Here is a 10,000-nt window from a genome sequence, read left to right on the forward strand (position 1 = left end):
GGATATTAACTAAAAACAAATCTGTTATTTGTAAGATTCAGAGCATAGTGTTGGTTATAAGTAATTCATATAAGATACTCCTTTACTTATCATGCATAACTTATTTCTATGTATAAACAAATATGTAAAAAAGAAGTCAATTTGATATATGTATACCTATTTGTCCATTTGTAGTAAAAAGGAATGGAAGTGTTTCGACTGCACCATATCTATAGAAAAAGGGGAAACACTGATATCTTTTTGGCGTTTATGCATATTTTATTGGTGTTCCCCTGATAGTCGTAATGCCTTTTCGTGTCCAGAATAATCCTAAATTTCTCTTTACTCGAATTTCAGGTCCGGTAATTTTTGGTCATGAAAGAAAAAAAAAAATACTAGAAAAATTTAGCTTTTATATCCATCATCTATTAAAATTAGAAAAAAGCTTTTTATATTTGAAAGGGTGTTTTATACTTTCATCATGCATTTTTTATAGATTGGTGACATAAAACTGCCTATATAATATGCAATGTGGTCACAAATAATTAATTGAACACTCCATTCCTATTTTTTTCAATTAGTGAACATACAGTAAATAATTTTCAAGTGTATTTCTGTGAATGTATGTACAGTATTCTATAATTTAGTAGTTTTGTTCTGTAAATGATATTTGAACTATTTCGTCAAGTCTAGTTCCACTTACTTCCATATCCATCTTGAATGCTTGTAAATTTTAAGAAAAGACAATATAATGTTATGGATATCGTAATATTTGGATAGCCAACTTATTTTTTCTTACTTATATTTTAGATTTTCTTAGTTTTACCCTAATGTCTATTAGACGTTTAATTCATGTATGAGTTATGGAATACAGCCTATTATGGAGGAAAAATATCATTGTGGAATTAGAGTATTGTTAGTGACTACAAATGAAATGTAGATTTTGATTGTATGTGTCTGGGGTTGTGTTTATACATACGAATGAATATACTTCTGTAATCTCCCGATCTACTTTTTCACAAAGATGAGAACTGATGCATACTGGTCGAAATATAGTGAATTATTTAAACTTTGCTTTGAAGGTCGTGTGTATATATATAATTTATATATATATATATATATATATATATATATATATATATATATATATATATATATATATATATATATATATATATATAAATAAAGGTCTAAGAGTGTTGAGTACGATGTTGTGCATCTCAGAACAAATGAGTACACGCAACTACATGTACAATATAGTTTGTATTAAATTTCCCCTGAGGTATCCTAACTCCTTTTGGAAGCATTCTCTGCAGGTTTTTTTTTTTTTTTTAAGAACGTTGTGAATTTTCATATATCCAACCATCCTTAACAAATGGAAAGAACGATTTTTGTGAAGCCTACTCCTTTCCTTAGCAATGTTATTCGCTGCTTTCATAGCAACAGTTAAAATACAAAACTGCATGGCAATAAGCATTACTAGGATAAGTTTTTGTTGCTTCCTCTTACGTGATTATAATTTTACATTTATTTTGTTGCCATTATTCTTCTTAGGACTGTGACCTTGAGTTATTATTTAACAACTTTGAAGATTGAGGATGTAAATTTGAAATGGTTGTGTGAACGAAAATTACAGTGTGCCATCTATATCACATATTTGCAGATATATTGTTTTTAATTTTCTTGCCAACATACTTTGAGCTTAGTTCTAAATTCATATACCCTGTCAAATAGTAGACTAATTATTAGGATCACAAAATATTCTAAATATCCAAGCTTGAATTAACCATTGAAGCACCGCCTCTCTCAAGAATAAGCCAAAGCAATACTTTACTTATGGCATTACCAACAAATTTTTAAACAAATTTGTTTAAGTTGTTTTTCTTGTATCATTGTTTTTGGAGTGACACTATTTAACACGACTACTTGCAAAGGTTTAAGCATTTCAATACATTGTAAACAGACATCAGTGAAGTAATTAATGCTCATAGTACACTGCTAAGTAATTTGTTATAGTGGGCATGGTCGTTTTATGGCGTAATTTATTCATTATTATTTTTTTTAATATTATCTGTGTTCTCAACATAAATACTGATTGTAAAGGAGAAAAGAATTATTTTTCATTTATTTTTTGAACAATATATTTGTTTTTATATTGTAATTTATTTTAGCCATTAATTACATTATTTTGAATTAAAAGAGAACAGTTATGAAATAAATTTAACTGTCATCTCATCTTCTTACGCTCTTTTACATTCCCTCTTAATAGTAATACAATAAAGGGAATCCCTCTATTTTTTTTTTTGTAGTAGTAGTAGTAGTAGTAGAAAATAAAGCATATAGTTGCTTCAAAATCCTATTGTCGAGTTTTCTTCAGTAACTCTTCCATCTTTGTATGCCACTTATGACTTACATGGTACTGTTATAACGTAAAGTCAGTGTGTATCTATTACAAACCCTAGAAAGATAACAATATCTGTAGTATTACTTACTAAATGTAAGTATTGGGTTTTCAAATGCACATATTATGTTTTCCCCGTCTTTTAACTATGGAAGGGGTGGAAGGCATTATTGACCCATTTAAGCGAAGGGCGCTAAGACTTCTTGAATAAGATCACTCTTTTGATGATATTTATTCATCTCCCTCTTTCTGAACCGGAGACATTCCTTTTTTACTTTTATGACTGTAAGCATATACATGCGTGCATACATACATGCATATATATATATATATATTATATATATATATATATATATATATATAACTATCTATCTATCTATCTATCTATCTATCTATATATATATATATATATATATATATATATATATATATATATATGCATTAAAATACCCAATTTTCCGTGTATGTATGATAAATAAAATAACCCACAATTTATGAAAAAATTCAATTTATTGAGCTTTCGAAGGGACCATCTCCCTTCCTCTTCAGAAAACATTTTGTTTTTTGAAGAGGAAGGGAAATGGTTCCTTCGAAAGCTCAATAAATTAAATTTTTCATAAATTGGGGGTTATTTTACACACACACACACACACATATATATATATATATATATATATATATATATATATATAATATATTATATATATATATATATATGTGTGTGTGTGTGTGTGTGTATGTGTGTATTGTGTGTTACTGTAAATATGCGAAATCGGTTATTATGCATAATTCCTGGTAATTTTTCATTCTGACGAATACTTGAGTTATTATGTACAATCACTGAAAAATTCATGTAAAACCTAATAATTCTTAAAATCTTAGTAATTACAAAAAAAAAAAAAAATAATGGTTACAAACGTAGTTATTAAGCAAAATAAAGAAAAAATCGAGTAAATTTGCACAATTCCCAAAGTGATCGACTTCTACCGATCAAATAGATTGCCGAAAAGGTAGGCCTCTAGAAAGGATAGGAGTTTACTTGATTATATATTTCCTCTTAATCACTTCACTCCGGTCACCCTTCTGTTCGTAGTTCCATTATAAATACTCAGCTAGTGCCGCTCTTATTACTTTAACACTTTTCTCTCTAGAACTATTATCTCCTCGCAACTGTAGGTAAAGTACACGATTACTAGTAAACGGCAAAACACCAAATAAATTAAATAACTGTCAACAAATTTCCTTTTTTTTTTTTTTTCTTGATAAAGGTAGGGAATAGTGAGAAGTAAGATACCTAACTTTATCTAACGTAACGTTTAACATTATGACAATGTTAAATAAAAGGAGAAAGTAGAAGGTGATATAATTACGAATGTAAATTTATTCAACATGATATTTAACATTAAATAAGGCTTGAATATACATAGAAAAATCTAAACATGATTGTACTTCGCCGATTTTTTCAAGTTGGGCCATATTTACACCTGCTATGAGAATCCGTTTCATTCTTGAAACATTTGCTGTTTGACTGTCAAAACATGAATGCTTCAAAACTCTGTGTACCGTTCCAAGTTTATACATTCCACTCACTTCGAATTGTCTAAAACTTTTTATTTTTTTTTTATCTGGTATCGAGAATTCAGATTGTTTGACAAGATCGACTTGACCACCAGAGATTTTATAACACTTGGTTTTTCTAGCTGGCACTACTCGCAGAAATGTAGTACGAATCGTATTTGATGAATATTTGTTTACAAATGTTTATTTTTTCTATTATATGGATTGTTTCACCCACCGTGTTCATTTGCTATATGAATAGATTGAAGAGTTTCAAATAAATCATCGGCACAAATATCACGAACTCACGTAACCTTTTTCACATTTTTTTTTCACTGTTTTGCCTTCCACTGTTATTTTCATTACATCACAGTTGTTAAGGAAAAAGGCAAACAAGACAATGGCTAAGTTAAGTAAAATTTAGAAATCAAATCGACTGAAATTACATATAAAAATCAGGCTATATATCAGTTTGTAAGACCGGTGGTACTGTATGGACACGAGTCGTGGTATAACAATGAACCAATATCCAACAGATTTTGCAGATTAGTGAACAAACCCCTCAGAAGAATATTGGGAGTTAAATAGCAGGACAGGATTTGAAATGATTAGAGATTACTCGAGAGCCATATGTGGATGAGATCATGGTGAGGGGTAGATGGAGATGGTTTGGGCATGCACTTCGCACCCCCCGAGAGAGATTAGCTCACAAAACTTTTAACTGGGCTCTACAAGGCATTAGAGGAATTGGAAGACCAAGGCTTACATGGCTGAGGACTGTGAAGCGTGAAGTAGTTGATGGATGGAGAAGTATTGATTTAAAATCTCAAGATAGAGATGACTGGCGAAATCTAACTTATCCCCGTTGCGTCAATAGGTGTGGAGGATATATATATATATATATATATATATATATATATATATATATATATATATATATGTATATATTTGTGTGTGTGAGAGAGAGAGAGAGAGAGAGAGAGAGAGAGAGAGAGAGAGAGAGAGTGTGTGTGTATGCATGAATGCAAGTGTGAAATAGCCCATATAAAACATTAGACAGACCAGAGGGGAATTTATTATCAACTATTGCCTCCATGCCTGTCCAAACAATGATAGTTTTGTTAGCACACAAGACAGCACTATTTGTACAGGAAGAATCTAAATGACAGTCGATTAGGAGGCATGAGGATCAATAGGGTTCGAATAAGCCCCAAAGATGAAGAATATCCATCACCTTTATAAAACAAATGTTGATCTTCGTAACATCATATCGTACGGATCTTTACTGGTTGGCCTCTCCCGTTCAATCTTTTCTTCAGGGAAATCTACATGAGGTCTATCGCATGCCTTGTCATGTATGTATATGCCAGTATATCTAAAGAGTTATTTTTTCCTGTAGCTTCTATGGCTTCAGTACCGATAATGTTTGGACAAGCATAAGCAAAAGTATGTTTCTTTTTATTTTACCAAGTTACGTGATGCCATCAGTGTATTTGAGTTTTGTTACAATCGTTGATAAACATATGAAAAGATGTATATAGATGAATATTGTTTTGTTGGTTATATACATATATTTTTATCATTTATTTACGTAATAAATCCTGGTTAAACTGGAATATGGATCATTTTGACTTCGTGTTGCAAATGGCTCTGGAAGTTCCATGCTTGCTCCAGTCAGTCGACTTGTCTTTTAAACGATAAATGAAGATGCAAGTACCAAGTTGCAATGCCAAGTAACCCTCCCTTTTTGCTAAAATAAAGTTGATATGGTAATTTTTTAGTAAAAATTTTTCATCTAGGGAAATGGCAAACATTTTGGAACGACACTAATTTAAATTGAAAAAAAAAAAAAAATAATAACTTGCGAATGTTGTAGATTCCCAAATACTGATATGTTGGAAATTCTGTAAATTCAAATTCTCACTTAAATTTATGAGGACGATTCACATATTGGCATGTGCAGCTTCTCTTGATGTGCGCTGTTCTTATTCATTTAAAATAGACTGGTTTAAATCGTTGTAATTTTTTTTCTCACCAATAAAACAGATTTTACTCTTGTGGGATTATATATATATATATATATATATATATATATATATATATATATATATATATATATATATATATATATATATATATACACACACACACATATATATATATATATATATATATATAAATTTTATTCAGGTATTTTTTATATATTTCTCTCCCTGTAGCCGATTCTCATAAGCAGGGTTCAGTTGCCATATACTGTATATCGTGTGGCAAAAAGCTTTGATTAAAATTCACTATGACGCCTCTTTTGATCTTTCTATAGCTTCTAGAACATGTAATAATTGATTTTGGAACTTTCTTTACTCTTTCCTGTTCCATAGCTTTTGTGCCGATAGAGACTACTGGCAAAATCTAACTGACAGGTTAGAAAGGTTTCTTAGTACCCAAGATATCTATGGACGCATTCATACGGTTTTGTACATACATCCCTAACAGTAGTCTTATTAACCATTTTGCATGTCTACATAGAAAACTAGTTAGATTAGTATGCATATTAACGATGATAAGCTAATTAAGTTTATACGGTTGCATGTTAAGTTTCTTTAGCTACTTGGAAGTTTGTGCACGTAAGCGAATATATTAAATTTGCTTGTTAATTTACAATATATTCATAAACCGGTATAGTAAACGCATATGTGGTTTGGTGAGAGAGAGAGAGAGAGAGAGAGAGAGAGAGAGAGAGAGAGAGAGAGAGAGAGAGAGAGAGAGAGAGAGAGAGAGGTATAAAAATTTTAAAGGATTAAAGCTGTGGCCCCCTTGTCCCATCTGGCTATTACATTCCATTTTCAACATATACATTATCGCTTAGATGGTATAATTAAGTCTACTTAGCTGTTCCCGTGAACAAAGCTCCCGAATTGTAAAAGAAAGAATTAATTGCAATGTATAAAGATATATAAAAAAACAATTTTCAAACAAACATAATTACCACGAAAGGAGTAATGAAAAATTCTGCAGAAATTTCTTTCAAGTTTGACTGATAAAGAGATATCGAGGAATCTGTTTTTGTTACATTTTACTCAAAAGGAAGTAAAATTTCTGCTGTTAGTCAAAATAAAGAAGGGATGCGTATCGGAAACATGCCAGAGGAAACGAAAGAGAGATGCGAAAAGCGGAAAGATATGGTCTCAATGCTGGAAATTTTAGTGGATGCTGTGCCTCCTCCTCCTCCTCTCCTCCTTCTTCACATTATGGAGACACAAGTTCTGGCCGAGGAACTATTTCTGTGTTGGGGTCAGTGTTAGGGGACTGAGTCTGTTTGGGGGTAGGGGGGAGGCCCGAAGTCCTTTTGTGGCATTCCGGAGTTTTGGAAAAGATTGTTGAATTTAGTTTTGCCCTTGCTTTTCATCAATGGGTACCACCTGCCAAAGCCTTCCTTCCAGTGATCCTTGGTGAATGTCAGAAGTTATGCTGAACTTTCGTGGATAGTTTTTTCTGTCATCTTTTTATATTTGAAGAGAAATGGAAGAAGATTTTCTGAAGTATCGTAATTTCATTTCGATTACATTATCTTTTCCTTCGAAAATATATTTCTCACTGAAATTACAATTTTCCCTTTGTATGTATACAATATTTTCTAGTATTGTTTGGAATGTCTCATGTTTTTAGGTAATTGAAAATGTAAGAATCATATATGAAATGTAATATGGCCTAAATCACTATGATTTATGCGCCTAGCTATATTTAATTACTTTTCAAATTTACCTGGGAAGCATTAAACGAAAGGTTTAGGTAGATAACATTTTTTGACAGTGTAATATACCCGGAGGGAGCACAGCATCTGTGCGTCAGTTTTTTTTTTTTTTTTTTTCAGAATAACCACTTCTACTTCCTAAGTCTGAAGATAAGGAAGATGAAAAATCGTCAGCCGTCATCCCTTAGGGCCCAGAGAGAGCTCCTGAGGGGAATATCCTTCTCCCATTCCCCCTCCTACTCTGTATTTAGCTCATTCAGGAGGGTAAATACCAGAAACAGCTGTCGAGGGGTTGGAGTTATTGTCTCGGGAGTATCTCTCTCTCTCTCTCTCTCTCTCTCTCTCTCTCTCTCTCTCTCTCTCTCTCTCTCTCTCTCTCTCTCTCTCTCTCTCACACAGAAATCGATTGTTACCAAAAGAATCATTTGTATGGAAAAAGTAGATGTTGAAAATCATCGTCTACGCTCTGTTTTACTTTTATTTTTGGCTTAACATTCACATTAATCATTAATGATCTCCTTACCTTTTTTTCTCAATGATAACGCTCTCTCTCTCTCTCTCTCTCTCTCTCTCTCTCTCTCTCTCTCTCTCTCTCTCTCTCTCAGTACATAGAACAGACTTCCAGCGGATGTAGTAAACAATAACACGGCAAGCTAGTTCAAGAATAAGTTATACGAGATCATAAAAACTCTCAAAACCTTTAAGTAAATCACTCTACCCAAGAGCAAAATATGGAGACTCCCTCAGATGGACTAAAAAGTCTTTAAGACATCCTAGATCCTAGTAACACACACACTCTTTCTCTCTCTCTCTCTCTCTCTCTCTCTCTCTCTCTCTCTCTCTCTCTCTTGTAGACGGCTCAATAAAACGGAGTGGGCGCTATGACTGAATGGGTGGCGTTTCTTAGGTCCATGGATGGCTCCCGACGTACCACGCGCTAGTTAGCCTTGCAACAAAGGAATATTGGCAGTAGTAAGTAGCTAGAATAATTAAAAGGATGATGATTGAACGTATAGTGGAATATCTGGATTCTATTAGCAATTTTTAGCATAAAGAGTTAAAATGTTTACTTATATATCATCTGCTGTTTCATGTAGGCGTATTGTGAACATATTTTTTTTTATATCTTATTTTGTGTATTTATAACAATCGTCGTTGTTATTGTCCCTACTACTTCTGTCATTAGTTTTATCATTATTTTTATTATTATTATTATTATTATTATTATTATTATTATTATTATTATTATTCTTAAAGCCGGTTATTTTTCAATTGAATTATGTAAATGCCTTGATGAACTTGTAATAAGAAACTCGGATGAGAGTAATTTTGAGTGTACTAGTTATGATATTAGCTAGCTCCTTTTGGTGTAAAATTTTATGTCAGTAAATTCTTTGAAATTGCAATTTTATTTTGAGAAAACAAATTGATTATTTCCCCATCGGGGATTTATTTTTCCCTCCCTCATTCTCTCTCTTAGTTCTAGTAAATATGCGCTAAAAAAAAAAATCCTGGTGACGTCAGTGTGCCAATGACACTTATTTTGAGAAACTGTCCGTCTACTGGAACGTGACTGTTACGAAGAAATCGAATATTCTGTATTATTGCTCTCGGTAATCTGGGGTGTCTGGATTCTGGCTTTCGGGCTTGTGGCTGTCCGGCTCCCGGGAAGGTTATTATTATTATTATTATTATTATTATTATTATTATTATTATTATTATTAGCCAAGCTACAACCCTAGTTGGAAAAGCAAGATGCTATAAGCCCAAGGGCTCCAACAGGGAAAAATATCTCCGTGAGGAAAGGAAATAAGGAAATAAATAGATGATGAGAATAAATTAACAATATATCATTCTAAAACAGTAACAGCGTCAAAATAGATATATCCATATCCTATATAAACTATTAACAATGTCAAAAACAAATGTGTCATATATAAACTATAAAAAGACTCATGCATGCTTCCTTGGAAATATACTTAGCCTCGTGGATCTAGGTATTGAATTCCATATCTTTAGCTTATTTGGACTAAGGAGTGGTTGTAGCTAGGATGGAGAATGACATTGATCTTATGATGTTATCCACTACAGAATCGATGATAATTGGTAGTGTCTTCAAGGGTCCCTGAGCTGAGAGTAAAAAGGTTAATTATGTATATATATATATATATATATATATATATATATATATACATATATATATATATATATATATATATATATATATGGATGTATGTATGATTGTGTATGTTTAATTGTGCGTAAACGTTCATTGTAAAACATTAAACCAGATTTAGTTTAAACGTTTTCAA

Source organism: Palaemon carinicauda, chromosome 44, assembly GCF_036898095.1.
Source record: "Palaemon carinicauda isolate YSFRI2023 chromosome 44, ASM3689809v2, whole genome shotgun sequence".
In the NCBI taxonomy this organism is placed as follows: domain Eukaryota; kingdom Metazoa; phylum Arthropoda; class Malacostraca; order Decapoda; family Palaemonidae; genus Palaemon; species Palaemon carinicauda.